This window comes from Bombus bifarius, unplaced genomic scaffold (genome assembly GCF_011952205.1).
Source record: "Bombus bifarius isolate JDL3187 unplaced genomic scaffold, Bbif_JDL3187 scf7180000008162, whole genome shotgun sequence".
Taxonomy (NCBI): Eukaryota; Metazoa; Arthropoda; class Insecta; order Hymenoptera; family Apidae; genus Bombus; species Bombus bifarius.
The window spans coordinates 2,036,266-2,053,406 of NW_022884484.1; the positions used below are offsets into that span (position 1 = coordinate 2,036,266).

General features: G+C 38.3%; 1 protein-coding gene across 3 annotated transcripts in view; it reads left to right on the forward strand.

The window, feature by feature from the left end:
• Window positions 1-17,141, forward strand: part of LOC117208836 (carbonic anhydrase-related protein 10) — a 225,708-nt gene that overhangs the window by 155,649 nt on the left and 52,918 nt on the right. The gene's annotated exons all lie outside the window — the stretch shown is intronic.

Consider the following 17,141-nt stretch of genomic DNA (forward strand, 5'->3'; position numbering starts at 1 on the left):
CATTCGTTTCCCTTCCGCTTTTTGTTCGCTACGTCGGGCTGGTTTTATCGAGCAGCCGCCGCGTGGATTGCATGTGTGGAAATTAACGCGGCGGCCGATTTACGCGGGGCCCATTTTCCGCTGTGAAATTGATGCGCGCTGCGGCGCCGTGACGAGTCACGTAAATATTGTAAATCTCGCCGATGCGACTTGCGAACAACGACGAGCCACTGCTTGATTAATCGTCGAACCATAATTAATGAGAGGACACAGGCATCGAGGACGGTGAGGGTGGAATTTTGTTCTCGAAATATTTTCCTATTCATCGGCTTTCAATGGCTTTGGGAAATATTTGAACGTTTGTCATAAAACATTTTTATGAATGTGTTACGTGCATTGCACGGAACTTTTTCAAATGATCGAAAGAACGCGGTAGGATCAAAAAGAAAAAGTAAGAGAAAGAGGGAAAGGCGATTGTTTGCTTTGCCAGGTGAATATTCATCGAGGGAAAGATTGCAGTTCCACTTTTCAAACGCGAGCTGGAATTTGCAAGAATCCTTGCAACGGTCGAGCTGATGTATCTCTTCTCCCTTCAGATGGCGAAGCAATTTGTTTAACGGCTCGACGACACACTGTTGTGCGATTGTATGTCGTAGACACTGTCGATACGCTTGGAAAGATCGAATAGATATTGGTTTTCTAGAGGGGAAAGGGTTTTACTTGTAAGATTAATATAGTGAATAATGAGATTCGAGTAATCAAATTTTTCAGAAGGGAAGTTTCTGTAGTTTATAGAAAAAGAGATTTTTGTTTGTTAATAGAATATTTCGAAAGTAATGTAATAAATATATCGAAGATAAGGGTATATTAGCATTAAATTTTAAATTAAATTTTATAGACAATAAGGTACGGCTTGTCTGACCAGAAAACGACTATTCCACTTGATGTGAAATATTTATACTGCAGTGTATATATTTATTATGATTATTTCGTTCATTCGATTCATTGTATATTACACATACTGTGTCTGACCATAGCGATTATTTATTCTACTTGCTGTGCAATATATTCTTCCCATATTAATATGTAAAAAAAAGATACACACATGTAACGATTTAGTATATTACTAATAGTATCGAAATAGATATATGTATTGTTATGCCAAGATACTACGCCAAAAGATGAAACGTACTGCGATCGAAGCTTTCATAGAAAACAGCCAAATCCAGGATCGCCTTATAATAATATTAACTCGTTATCGTTATTAATCCTGCTAGCCTCGACATCTCTATCTCCAGATCTCAGCTCTAAAATCTCTCAACAGGCCATTCAATTTAATTAGCGAGCCGTTAAATCGACTTACTAACGAATGTTCTAATAATTATAAAAATGACAAATTCTTTATTTAAATCGTTAATTTCGTAAATAAATTTGAAAATAATAAAACGGTATGAAGCACTTATATTTACACATAGAATTCCACCAAGTGACGTTTGCTATAATTTTTCGCAAGAAGGCCACGTCGTCGCGATAAATTTCCGGTTGATCCCCAAGGGACCGTAATTCACTATCATTTCTCGAATTTATCAAACTTGGAATATAATTCTTTATCAAATAAAGTATTCATAGAATAGAAGACCTTTCGAAGATCTTTTATTTGCAGGATCGATCGATTAACGTTGCTTTCGTCGAACAACGTTATTTCTTGTAGTTTCCCTCTTGGATGCATGGCTTTATCGCGTATTCGCGTGACGTAACGCGACACGAGAATTCCACGTCTACTCGTCTAGGACGCGAAAGTGCAGTTGCGGAAATTGTTTTATGGAAATCGCTTGGCGAAGGCTGCTTGTATCCACCGTGGAATAAACGTCGATACACTTCGACACGAGCCAAAGAATATTTAGGAGAGACTGACGCGTTCTATTACTGATTTCCACGAAAGCAGTTTGGTTAAATTGGAGAAAATTTACTGACCGACGTAACGCTATAAAATATTTATCACAATCGAAAGGAATTTCACTCCTTTGTTAACAAGTTCGTAATGGGCTCGTTCTTGCAAATTGCTTGATCGTGATGATTTAAATATAATTATAGTAAATTTTTGAAATTGCGCAATTGTTTCATTTTCTATAACTTATTATTGTGCTTGTAGTATAAATAATTTTATGTACAGGAAGAAGTTCGTGAGTGTTGTCGTCCTATGTGTAGGATAAAAAATCTTTTTATATATTTTCCAAAGAATTTTAAAATTGATCTTTTCATTTACTATAACTTGTTATTTGTAGTGTAGACAATTTCATACGAAACAGTTGGTAAGTGTCCTCGTCTTGAATTAAACGACTGGACGATAACGTCGATGGTTAAAGGAGTCAAGGTTAGAGATATAAATGTGCTGATAAATTTGTCCACGTCCAATGTGAATTTTTAATTTTCAATACATCGTTCGCGATGGTGTTAATACACCCATCTTCCATTGCAGCAGACGTAATTAACATAGAGCGTATTAATATATTTTTTAATTACGATCGTCAATTTCGTCTGAACAACGCCGAAATAAAATCGCCGAATTCATATTAACATACAAATGCATCGTTGTTCACGTAACAATATATGCCAGATCGACAGCGATTTGTTCGAAAAATATCGAGTTGCTTGTTGATTACAATGACGTTGGAAAAGCATGCGAAAGTTGCCAAAGTAATTAATACGTAATTTCGATTGGGAGTCGTAAAACTGAATCGAGCGAAGAATTGAATTAAAAAGTAGGTAAGAAACTTTGACGGTGTATAAATCTAGCGAATCGAGGCGAAGACCGATAATTTGAAACAGAACTGGAACGAGCAATTTACGGAGATAATTCGATTTTGCCGAAACCTTTCTAAAATTAATCGTAGTTCCCTTGGTCGTTTTTACGTGCATCTTCGTGACAAAGTATCGACAATTCTATCGTAATTCGGAAATAATTGTTGTTAACGCTGCAATTATTTTTCGAAAATTTTCCTGAAAAATTAACACATGGATAGCTGAACGTTGATTAATTTAATATATTATTCCTATTCAATACACAAATTGCGATATATCGTAGTAAAACATGTTCTTAAAACGCTACAAATTAAAATCTTCTAGTATCTACATATTTCTAACATACAAAATATTCAACAACTAGACTGTAAAAAGTATGCGAAATAACAAAAAATTACAAATTACTAATTTTGACCATTCCGACAACTGTACGTTAAAAAGTACTAGTTTTATGAAATAAAAGACTTTCCATTTTTCACCAGAGTTCGCTGCTATTCAAAGAAAGTTCCATGACCGTTTGAGCGTCGTGGTGATGGTTCCATCGTGTGAAAAGCGCGAAACACTGACCACGTGCGCTTTGTCCGATTTTCGCGAAAGCTGTGCTGGCTACGGTCTCAAAGGCGAAACCTTTCGTTTGTTACGCGAAACGTGCTAACTCTAATCGCACCGTGGATACGATAGAAACGAATCACGTGGCCGCCTCAGCTGACACGGTGATTGCCGGCACGTGAGCAGAAGTCCCGATTCGAAGCTCAGCCCGAACATGACTGGAACTTCCTTTAGACTGTCTATTTCTCAGCGAGAAATGGCTCGTTGGCTCATGAGCCGAGCTCGTATTGCTTCTCCTTTTCTCAGATTTTATAATTTCTTGGAAATGGAATTAGTTGGAAATTTTGATAATTTTAGGTATACATGTAGACCTATAGCAACAATGAATAGCAATTTAGTTTGATGTAGATACTATTGATAAAGTGGACAATTTTTATCAATATATTATATTAAGACTTTTTGATATTTCATTGGTACTGTGATGAAACACGAGTATCATGATTATATTGGTAAAATTTTACACCAATCGAAAAATGTATATAAAGTTACAGCCCATTTACTACAAATAGACTATTAAGTAAAAAATTAATACATATAATTAGCGTTAAATGTCCCGTGAAATATTAGGGTTTATCAATGTAGTGGATAACTGATTGTTTAAATAATTTTCTGATTGCTATAAATATACACCTGCAAACCAATTTTCTACCTGGATTTAATTTCTTTCAATTATATCCACATGAATATAAATTTGTATAAACGTACGTATGTATGCATGAGACAAAGACGAAACAGAAAGGAGAGAATCGAAGTTTTGTGATTAAAACCGCGCAAAATGTAACAAACTCAACTGCAGTTCGCAGAGTAATGCATCTAAAGGAAACAGAGAAATGAAAGGGCACGAAAAAGTTTCTTACATAAACAGCAAACAGCAGCCAATAAAAATAACGCAAAGCCAAGGTACTTGGTAGCTCGATGATTAAACGACTTCGTTGGTTTCCTCTTCTGAGGGACTTCATTGTTCCGGGCAGTTCGCGAACCGCGGGACTTCAAACGAACCAGAGGCGCGTCATTTTTGAGTTTATCAAACAATAACACTCTTGGCGAAGTAGCTTTCGTGCAAACACTCGTCGCGAGCCTTAAAGCCCTAGCCGAGAGTCGTTTGTATTTCCTCCCTTTTCTTTTTCCCTTCGTTTCTTTTCCTTTCTGGCCGCGGTTGAGTTTCGCTTCCGCCTACAGCTCCATCATCCACGGTGTTGCGATACTTCTTCCCGAGAACTGCGAAACGTTCGAGACTTTTGTTTCTTGGCGGGTCAGCCACCCGTTAATGAAATAATTGAAGCGTTTCTTCGTAGGATTTCGAATCGCGCATCGAATAGTTCCGCGGTATGTTCCGCTGCTTTAAGTTTTGATTTTCGATGGAAGAATCTTAACTCGTTGAGAAAATGTTTAACGTTATTTAGGAAAAACGAGTTACATGACTTGCCACTCGGGTTCCTAATTTTTTGGATAAAACCGTCTGTTTACTTATAGAGCTTCGACGTATTTAGAGTCGTATCGTATCTGTCGAAGATGAATTATATCATATTTATACCCATAAGGAGTAGAATCGAGCTAGTTGGAATTAAATTTGTCTATGGCAATTTCGAATTCTATAATTATGAATGTTTTTGGTTATCACAATGTTTCTGGTTCTGGTTTTAATGTCCTTTGTAAAAGTTGTCTTCTTTTTAAAAATTGATAGACATATTTACCTACTACTGATTGTATTTTAAACATTTGATTCTATGGGGACCGAGTTTTATTAAAGCATGATAAAAATTTGATTTTGTTACTCGTTTATGATAGAAACTCGTCCTTTAACGTTTTTATGAATAAAACATAATTCTAAGCAGAAATCAGACATAATTTGTCATTAATAACGGAAAGACGTTCTTTAATATTTTTATTAACACGTAAATTTACAAACCCACTAACAATTACAAATCAACTAACTCATTCGCCCGATAGCAACGCCTCTGAAAATTATCCGTCGATTTGAAATTAAAAAAACAGCTAACCAAATCATTCTTCAAACACAATAGAAACGCCTTATCAAATTATCTTCACTTCCAAAGAAAAAAAAAAAAAAAAAAAGAAAGACATAAATCAAGGAGCACGAATTCCTGATAATAACGAAACGAAAGGTATTCCTTTTTCGCGAATGGTCGATTGTTTGACTTAAACAACGCGTGTGACGCCGGCTAACCGATGCGAGTCGGGAGGTGAGCAAGAACGCTGGAAACCTGCTCCCTTTAGGCGCTTTTGTGCCTTCGGAGGATAGCGATTGGACGTTGGAGGGGATGATTCGAGGGTGGACCAAACAATGAACAGAACCCAAACCATGGTTCGTTTCAAAGCGTAGAATGCATCCGATGAGCTTGCCTCGTGAGAACGCGGCTACTTGCGCCTGAGAAGATTGACTCCGGCTCCGGGAAGTTGGCATCGGGGGGTTGGGTTAGATTCGAGGGGTTGGAAAGAAGATGGGAAGAGAGAGGAAGAGCAAACGATCCCTCGGGTGCGCGTTTAAACCTTTTCACGGGCATTTCCGTGGAAGGCACTTTGTGTCCTGCCCGACAAATTCGAACTATGCGCGTTTCTTTTCGTGCCAACCCCTCGCAAACCACCCATCCCCCTCGGACTCTTCAACCTACCGAAACACTCTGCATAAAGATGAAACGTAGCTCGTGGAAATTCCACGAGAAATTTCGTTCGACCCTTCGACAACGAAGTCGCAACCAAGAACTTCTAAATATTGCGTGGATTTTTCTGAAACTACTGTTTCCAGAGTTCAGCGGGTTTCGAATTGCGTTTGAAATTGTATCGTGAATACTAATGCGAGATGAAGTTTGGGTTGCTGAGACGAAAGTTATTGTTTTTCTTTAAGTAACATGGTAACATGGAAATTTTCATATTGTCAGGAGAGAATTATTAATTGTCAGTGTAGGATACTAAGGTATTGCGGAATGTTGTATAAACATTAGCCTTGGAGTCTTTTAGAACTTTAGCAACTGTGTTAGAGTTTTATTCGACTTCTAACTTGGAGAAACAGCCTACTTACTATAAAGCTAATTCTTGGTGAAACTTTGAAATACTCGAATAGAACAATTGTAATCCAAATTGCCATAAACAGTCATATCGTATCATTACAAGGCTCGATGTTATTCGAGATAACTGAGACATTTAGTGTCACATGCTACTTGAAAGGGAAATTATGCCAGTGTTTACGACGTTTGCGATATTGTAACACCTCATAATAGTAGTTAAGAGTTAATCTACGTCATACCATTCTCAATTATAATACGCCTTTAAGGGTAAGACATTTCACCTCGTACCTTTTGTATTAGATTTATATAGGAAAAGATTTTATAGAAAAATTATTGTTATGCAACGATACCTTTATTCACCACTGTATATGTATATATATATGTTATTGCATATTATTAATACATATCAGAAACATTGAGTATATCGAAAAATCATAAAATCATTCGATGTCTTACGGAGCTATATGAATGAAAACAAATCGCGTATATTTTACGTAAACTAGAGTAAATTTGTCTGACTTTAAATAAAGTCTCGAATCGATATTTTTGTCGAACAATTTACTCTCGTACATAGTCCGATACGATTATCTCTTAGTTGTTGTAACCGTAATTCAGAGTGGGAACAGAACAGGACGAAATACACCGAGACAAGTTATGGGTATCAAGGTTTTGCCCTTTGTCACGCGGTTCCCGACTGCACATGCACGTTTCTACCCGGAAGATTAATAGTTACATTACAGGGATGCGTCAGGCCAGATCCATTTGGGCCTGTTTCGCGGTACTTCCTTAGAAATTAATATTCTAAACAGCCCATTAATTCCGCGGACACGCGAGACTTGTCGCATTAATAATCCAAGGATAATTTGCCATCTCTCGCGGATACCGAATACTGTACACCAACGTAACGTTTGGAAAATTTGAACATAAACTACTATACTTTATACGTAGATACAGTTGCTACAAAAAGTATCGTCGTACCATTGCGTTCATTATATTTACATATTAATTAATTTATTTGTACTTTCATAATACATTTATGAAATTGCCAGAACAAAATCCCTGAAACCTGGTATTTTAATAGATTTGATTTCCGGTACCAGCTGTAGTACGGTATCGACAATTATAAATTATAAAGCGTCTCTTCTATATAACTATATCCCATCTCCTGTTCTCCAGACGGTATATGAAACATAATCAACTACATAATCACGCTAGCTTCGTAAAACAATTCGCTTCGCCTTAGAAACTGAAAACTTTATCCCGAGGAAACCTAAACCTTCTCCCGATTCAGCAACGACTTAAAATGTCCGTAGTCGGCAGAGGATAATCCAATAGCGAATAGCAAAGTGAAAAACCGGATAAAAGCCTTAACTATCGTCAGCCTTAACTACCCGAGCCGGAAGCCGCAGTGACGTCACATCTAGTTTCAGCGCTATTTAAATACATCCCTCGGTCCATTTCGTATCCTCACCAATCCCCCTTACAACACCCACTATTCCTAGGACACGAAAGGTATACGCGAAGGGCAAAAGGAACAGTCGAAGGGTGGTTTCATGTACCTCGTGAATTTATACGGCGTTTAACCTGGTTTAAACTTTGGCACTTAAATTAAACAATAGGGCGAACCACCGAACCACCGACTTGCCGAGTCGAACGTACGTCTTCGACCGAGGTTCCTCCGTGCTTTTCTCTCGATTCCATCCCCTCTGCCCTTTTTCATCCCTCTTCAACCACCCTACATGCAGTCCTAGTTCTGATCTTCGCCCATGTGCACGTTTCCGCCAGTTTCAACTGGATTCGTCGTTCGCTAGGCGATCCCAAAATTGTCAGACAGCGTAATTTCGCGATCGAAACCGAACCGATTCGGCGAGAATCCTAATTCTCCGCGGATTGGGACACGAGCCACGAACGTCTGGACTTCCGATCATCGTGACTCGTTTCGTATGTGACCCAGGATGGTTGTGTTAGCCGGGAACGTTTTGAAATATTTCTGTTCGGTTGGAGAAACGGAATTCAGAGTTTATTGACTTTCCACCCTCGACTCTTTCCCGGCCCTGACAAAAATTCGATGAACCGAAGTGACGGCAGAAACGCGTTCGAGAGGTGGAATTTGTGAACCGGCCAGAGGAACGTTTTATAGGGATTCTCCTGCCTGTATTTTTCAGTTCCGGTGTTACTGGCGAGTTTATTGGTTGGGCAGATTGGATGGGGTAAAGATACGTTCAAGATATTTCAGTGAAATGTTTTTGTTGTTTTAACTGGCTTCGGTGTACGCAGCAGTATATTTCAATCTTTTTCGAACCGTGTAACGTCTTTTGTGATTATTGAATAACGCGCTACTTTCTCTTTGTAATAGGAAAATCATTTCGAATACAATATGACTATTTTTATTTGACCCAGTAACGTAGCCATCAAACGAATGAGTATTAAAAATCTTGAGCGGCATCCAATTGAATCGCGAAATTGTGGAGCTCGCGATAAAGACTGTTTTTATAGAATCCATTAATCTTCATTGAACAATAAATCAAGATATAGATTATTTTTACGATATCAATTCCACTATATCGTCAGACTGTTCCAACGACTAGAATGCGTTATTATCTAAAAACTCGAGGAAAAGAGAAGAATCACTTTTATCGCGAATCTTTCATTTATCGATCTTTAATACTGAAATCGAAATGAATAGAAATTTCCAATCAACTACAATCTTCAGCCTCGTAAACGAATTCTAAAATTCTACCTATAAGGATTTAACGAATCAAAGTGACGAGTCAGAAATAGAATCCGTAAGAAATCTACGCCGTGCTTAATTTCTGTAACTCACGTTACTCGCGTGATCACTGGAAGCATGCAATTTTAGCTATTTTCACAGAAAGATAGTCGTATGATCGATAACACGACAGCGTAATATTTGCCGGAACACGGGCTGCTTGGTGGCAGAGGGGAGGAATTGTTACTTACAATTTATTTGAAAGCTCCATCCATATCCTTTTGTATCCTCGTCGGGTTATGCCCTGTCCTATTCTATTTCAGTCCCCGTCCGACCGTACACGGATCCATTCTACTCGCTCGCGTGGAAATACACGAGACCATCCTATTCCCCTTATGTCTGACCATATGCGGTGCTGTTCTACTGGGCATCCGTTTGAACTTACGCAAACCCGCTCCACTTCCTCCGCCTCTTGGCCCCTAACTTTATCAATAGCAGCCACGACAAATCCATACAAAATACGACGGCACCCCGACGCAATAGAAAAAGAAAGAAACACGACACTCGTTTCGTTTCGTTCGATATTCATTTGTAAGCATACAGATAAGCGAAATCGTGACGGAGTAGCAACGAATATTTGAATGTATTCGCCGAGATAATACCGTGACTCTGTAAACGTTCGTTCGCGAACTGGAGCTCGTTTACTCAGGGCAACGGCTTTCTGAATAAAGAGGTGCCATTGTTACTTTTTCCTCGCGAAAGAGAATTCCCTTCGACACGGCCATTGTTCGCGAATAAACCGCCAACTATCCGCGACCAAGCAAATACTCGGCCTTGTCCGTCAGTTTCGCTGCTTGCATCTTCTCCTCGAAATCAACTGTGCACAGAAGTGAGACAGAGTTATTACAGTTAATTATCATTCCCACGCCTCTGTGCGAATATCTCCTGTCGATATAATCAGTAGCGTTTTAGGCTTGATTTCATTCTGTTATTTCTTGTTTCCAGCACTCGGAATTTCGATAGAAGGAGCTCGATTCGTAGACATTCCAACTATACGAAAACTATGAATTTCCATAAATATCTGCAGTTTAACAATTATCGTTCCAGTTAATATATTGTCAATCCTAATACTTTTACAAAAATTCTATATATTCTCCAATTCCAACAATGTGCAAAACAATTATTTTTGCAAATGCGAGTAAAAATACTGTGGTATATAGCATCATGCATAAAATGCTTTCGTATATAGTATCGTCCATAATATAGTAATAATATATTAATAATAAGTAATATAGTAATATAGTAATAATATATAATAAATAATAATTTCGTATATAGTATCGTCCATAATATAGTAAGTCCAAAAAACTAGCGATTGCCATAACACGCGAGAGCAATACGCGTGTCAGCGTCCCTCGAGTCGAACGGAATTCCTCGTTCTTTATCCATCGAGAATAATCGGAGCTCTTGGCGTTCTAGTCCAACAGGAGAAAGCAGAAACGTGGCCGGTATATAAATCGTCGTAACTGTCGTATAAACAGCGGCTGGTTGTTAATTAACTCGCGATCAGACTATTGTTCCATAAGAGTTGGGATTCCCGGCGCCGCGTTGACTCCTTTTCACTCGGCGCGATACCATCTTGGTTGTCGATGCTCAGGTATAATCGTTAAATAACATTTGCATTTCGCCACGCTTTAAGCAGATTTTCAAGGATAGTCGCGAAGCGTTTCAAATTCTGTTGATTTGATTTTACGTACAATGGATCTCTGTTGATCGGATGGTTTTATTTAATCGAGTGAGAGACGTAAATTTACGAGATGAAATGATGATATTGCTTTTACGAACAGAGGTGTTAAGGTATCGAAAGGATTCGGAAATACAAATAGTTTACTTTATTCACACACAACAGTTATGCATATACAGGGTGGTTGGTAACTGGTGGTACAAGCGGAAAGGCGGTGATTCTACGCGAAAAAAGAAGTCGAAAATATAGAATGAAATTTTTTTTTCTTTTAATTTTTCCATCGAGACAACGATCTACAGTGAGATCCGTTATAACGAGACGCGATAAAGTGCACGCGTACCGAGCGAAAATTCAAAGTCGATTTTCTCGAAAACAAAGCCTCAAACGAAAAATTTTTATTCTATATTTTCGACTCCTTTTTTCGCGTAGAATCGCCCCCTTTCCGCTTGTACCACCAGTTACCAACCACCTTGTATATTACACTCTGACAACTTCTGACTTCTAACAGCTTCCAATCGTCTTTTGTCTCAACTGAGAGCTGGCGCTTGCACACGCATTCACATGTACAGTGTAAATGTATCATCTACCTAACAAGAAGAAAATATTGTCAGTGATACCTATGCATCGTAATAAATAAACACCTTTTTGGATTACATTTTGACATTTTATTAAGAATTAATTGATATTTTATGTACAACTCGTTTCCTCCTTGTATGTGTTATAATTGTATTACATTTGAATGCAAATAAACACAATGTTAAATACAAGTCACACGTCACAAGCTACATGGAAATGAAGTATCCAAATGGCTAAAAGTATCTATAAATTTTATGGTAAGAATAAACGCACACTTCTCCGAGCCAATAATTCCACGAATAACTTTCTCGCCAACCCACCGAAAGGTCAAAATTCCAGGTAGTAAAATTGACGATATCAGGAGGAAAGGTAACATTAGAACCACCCATCACCCTATCAAAATCCCGTGAGACACTCGAGACAATTCCGGCTCCGTCAGAGCGAAGAATCCTTTCTGCGTGAATCCGCGAACCCTTTCGATCGATGGAAAGCGCGAAACTTTCCTTTGATGTTCGAAACTCAGCTAAAAGAAACTCGCCAGCCGCACTAATCACCGATGCGCCGATGAAGTTCGTTCACCGGCGGACGAACGAAAGGAAACGAAGAAGATTATACCGCAATGGTGTGGCGGTTCTTCGTCTCGTGAATTTTCCAGCCGCCGCCACGGGGAACAAAACCACGAGGCCACACGGCGATTCAGGAGAATTCGCGATGACGATTGTTCGTTCAGCGGCTGAACGACTTCCTGCTTCTATCGTTCGTTGCCTTCGTGAAGGAAAAGGGTGGAACGCGTCGAAAAGGCTCGTGAAGACGGTTTGAACTTGGAGGTCTTGTGGAAAGAACCAAGGGGACGGTCTTTGTGCAGATTCGGCCTCGTAGAACTGCTTCTCGCGAGTCTTCTTCCGGCGACGGCCTCATTGATCCGAGTTCGAAGTTGCCGAGAATGGAAAGGGGGATGAAAAAGAAGAGGGAGAAAGAGGGAGGATTATCCGCGAATTAGAATCGGAAAGGTGGAGATCCATCGGAGGGATAATGAGTTATGTTCTTTTGGGTGAGTTATGCTACTTCTTGGCGTCGTTGGATTTATATTCGCTCAAGTCGAAAAGACTCGACGAAGAGCTAAGATTTATTCCGGCTCTCATTCCGAATTTTTATTCTAATATTCGGCTGATGGTTTTCGATCATTTTTCATTTATTGGTGCTTTTTATCGTTATAGAGCTTCTTCGATCTGAAACAGATATGAAAGAATCGTCATTAATACGTGCGATATCTTTGTTCGTATTTTGTGTGAAAATTTGTCTCGCAAGACTAGCAGTCTTTGTTTATTAAAAGGCAAATTAAAAATTGAAAATTAAAAATTTCATAATTAAGCAAAGTCAAAGTGGCAACGAGATAGAACCGGTATATTCATTAAGAAATTCAGCGTACAGAATTATCGGAAGCGAAAAATATAAAGTTTTATATATAGCAAATTCTTGAAAGGGACGAAGTTGAGAAAATAAGGGAAATAAGGGAAACGTAGAGAAAGAAAATAGCAGAGAAACCTAACGCACATTAAATACAATTTACTAGAGGAAACATCGGCAATCGAAGGAAACTTAATAAACCGGTTAAAGAAGGGAACGAAGCGAAAGAAAAACGGGCGCGACGAAGCGGAAACGGCGACATGTTTAATGGAAGAGAGTGGAAGAGAGTCAGGGCACAGCGTATGAAGTTGGCCGGAATAGAGCTCGGCCAGGGCCAGGCGCGGAAATCTATTGCAAAATAATAAGTTATCTGCCGGCGACTTTTGCCGACGTGTCGTCCGCGGCTGCTTTCTCCCCGAGGTTACCTCATTATTTCTAACTGATGACGCTATAATTCAGCTTCTCGCGACGTACAAGAAAATGGACTTCCCGGCCTCGTCTTGCACTTCGTCGGAACCTCTAACTCTCGTCTCTTCCCTTGGTTCTTCGCTCAACCAGTAAGTGTGTATGTGAGAGAGAGTGAGTGAGAGAAAGAGAAAGAGAGAGAGAGAGAGAGAACGGCGACAACGGCGCACAGTGTCTGGCCTTGCTATTCCGTCCAATTAAATGCCTAATCAATTATCCGCCAGTAGAGGGACGAGTTCACGCCCTTTCTTGCTCGTAGCTCCCGAAACACGTTCTCCTTGTCCCGTCAGCCGCCCTGCCGCGAAGAAATTACCAAGGTATCAAGGGGATCACCCCTGACCACCCCCGTGTTTCTGCCGCCTCGATAATTGGCCTACCCAACTTGCCGGAATTCGTGCAAGCCTGAATTCGTGTCGCGAACCTGTCAAACAACATTGTTCGTCCTTCGGGCAGCGCAGCCTGCTTTGGGATTTCGTGATGAGTATTTTGTGAAAGATTTATGTTTAGTGGCGTTTAATTGTCGCGTCGTGATTTGAAGAACGTTTCACTCGATTAAGTTTGATTTATGGAACTGGTATAACGTAGCTGTGTCGTGGTTAATTGAGATGGGGATTTTAGAGAAAGATATGACATTTCTCTGACTTGAATAAATCGTTTCACACAATCTACGTATCTCTGTATCTTTGAAACTACTGTAATCTTTGGATTTTTATGTTTCAATCTAACCTGGATCTCTCGTTTCAGCAAAGGAAAACGTTTTGTAACGTTGGAAGAGGACGTTTAACGTAAGATTGAGACGAGAAGTCACGCGTGCCAATGAGAATTTTCTCATATTTTGTTCGAGATTGGTATAACATTAGAAAGGTACGATTGGGTATTTAAAAATAATCAAAAGATTCGGCATTACGTTTCACATGAATACGTAAAACTCAACTATCTAATTATAACCGTAAACACAATCCAGAATTATCTTGTGCCTAAACGTAGTCCATGTTAATACTTTTCTATTTTTGTCTGAAATTTCTTTGGAAAAAAGAAAAAGAACAGAGACTACTTTATTAAATAATCTGTACTTTGATCAGTAGCATTTAATGAATAGAGAAACCGAATATTTAATCTATGTTTAATCCACATGGTATTATTCTTAATGAATAAAGGAATCGAATCTATATTTGATCTATATAATAGATAACGAATAATGAAACTGAAACGAAATGCCTCACAAGACTCCACTATGTTATTTTCCATCGTTTCGGCTCACGTATGTATATTCGGCACACGACTATTAACAAGAACGAGATGAGAATTACACGTGATTTCACAGATCTGAGAATTCGACCAACGTTTCGTTTTGCTGATGGCGTACTAATTAGAAGGTCGCCAGCAAGGGAAACGTTCCCGTGGTGGAAAAGACCGAAGATGAGAGCCACAGAGTTCAAGATAGAGTCGCGTGGGAGGTAATTTAGGAATTTGGGAGGGAGGAAATTTAGTAAAGCCTTGACCGTGCACAGGGCTCATCTGCCGGTCTTACGAACCCGACGCGAAATTAACGCTTTGTACGCGGCTTCGAAACTGCGAAACACCGCGAAGTAACGCCGGTGTATAAAAGGCCGCTTCATTAACTTCGTTACAAAGAACTCTTCCCTTTCTCCTCTCGCCTCTGTTGCGCATATGTATTCGTGGTATCAGTTAACATCTTGGCGATCTTGGTAAAATCTGTAACTTCTACAACTTTTCCTCCGAGCGTCGTTTTGACAAAAAAAGATCTCCCGATGAAGAACAATTATCATTAGGAATTACAGGAGAATCATTGGGAAGAGGTGACAATATGTTTTCTTTTCATTTTGGGGAAAATAGCTTAAGAATTTTCAGGAAAAATTGTAAGGAATTCATGTAGGAAAATAATTGGAGAATTTTTAATGAAACTGTAGTATGAATGTGTACAGTAAATAATTTAGATAGGAAATGACAATACGTTTGTGGTGAGTAAATAGTTTGAGAAGTGTCAAGGGAAATGGTAGATAAATAAGAGAAGATAATTTATTGAGAATTTTAATGAATATTGTAAAACGAATTTACATGGTAAATAATTTGGAAGGGAAGCGACATTAAATTTGTAAATGAAAATTTATGGAGCCTTGTTATGGAACGCTTTTACATTGGACATTACAATATTTTACATAAATTAATACTTTATATTTGTTATTTTATTAATATTTCGTAATGAATATTTTATCATGTGTTTAATACAAATTATAAATTATAAATTAATATTAATTTATCATTATAAATTAAATTGTTCAATAAAATAACCATATACATACATAGCTGATGTAGAGCGATTATATTTACGGTACTTTGATTGTGTTGTACGATTATAATGAAAGATCACATTAATTCCACAATGTTATTTATTTGTAATAAATTTTAAGATACATGCACGCGTAAGAAATAAAAGGACTATTGAAATGATTTTCAGAATGAAACGTCCATGCATAATGAATTCACAGTAATATGTCTGGCTAAAGACGGTTCATTACTACTTCCACTGCTTTGCTCCGTATCACACATGTATTCTTCGTTTATCTTGCATATAATCATCCTGTAATTTTTCTCTATAAATCTTTAATATCCTTGCATGAAAATTAATTATTATGCTTCCTAGAAATCTAGAGAGATTTATATAAAGTTAGATTATGTTTTTGAAATAAACCATATTTTTGTTTCTATATAATGACAAAGAAAAAGGCGAATTCGATACGCTGTCTACAAGTGATCTTGATAAAAGAGATTTTATTGAAACAGATATAAAGCTTTCTATTTCTTTACTTTCCGTTCAAAGCGTGCTCATATAATATTTGACATATGTATATCTCGTATCGTGATATGACAACTTGCATTGCCTACATCATTCTCAAAAAAGTCATTTTATAAAAACTATTGCAACCAATTAAATACACGATCATACGAAATATAATTGTTCAATTATATTTAAACAATTATTCGATAACATTTATTCAATTTCGATGAAAGGTAAACGCAAATCGTAATTGCGGTTTTATAACACGGAACCAGGAAGAGGAAATGCACTTGTTTGGCGTACATTGATAGCATGAAAACAAAATAAATAAATTTGACATATATCTGATACTATCCTAATATGAAAGCATCATTGTCTTTAGATAAAGGTTACACGAAACAAAGCAATACGTGAACACAGGAAAATAATTGTATATGGTGTGTCAGTACCACAGAAACACAATGACCAGATATCAATAAACAAATGATGAGAGAGCAGCAGTTATCGATGCAACAATTAGTAGAGTCATGATGAACGGTTTCGGGCGTTAAAGCGTGCTGGACAAAACCGATCGAAGAAGGTTTATTGAAGACAGTTTAATCGGTCGTTAATTCTTGCTTGAATTGTAGAACACATCCGCTACAAGCTGGTCGAAATTTTACGCAGATCGCCGATTAGTAATTCAATGGACGCCGGCTGGATTGAAAATTTCCCCCGGAGTAGCGGTGATTTAAATGAAAATGATTTGCGCGGCACGCGTAATATGGGATAATTGCGTTTCGTGCGGGACTTAATGGAGTTACGCCATTTTAATTATACATCTCGCGTCGGATCGTGTTTTCCTCTGTGGCGTATTCTTCGGGCCCCCGGTTTTTCATCGCGTTACCATCGCGACTTTTATTCAGTTTCGATGAAAGGAAAACGCCATTCGTAATTACGGTTTATAACGCGAAACCAGGAAGAAAGAGGAAACGTGCTCGTTTGACGTTTATACTTATATTTTCCGTTAAAATATCGTGAGGA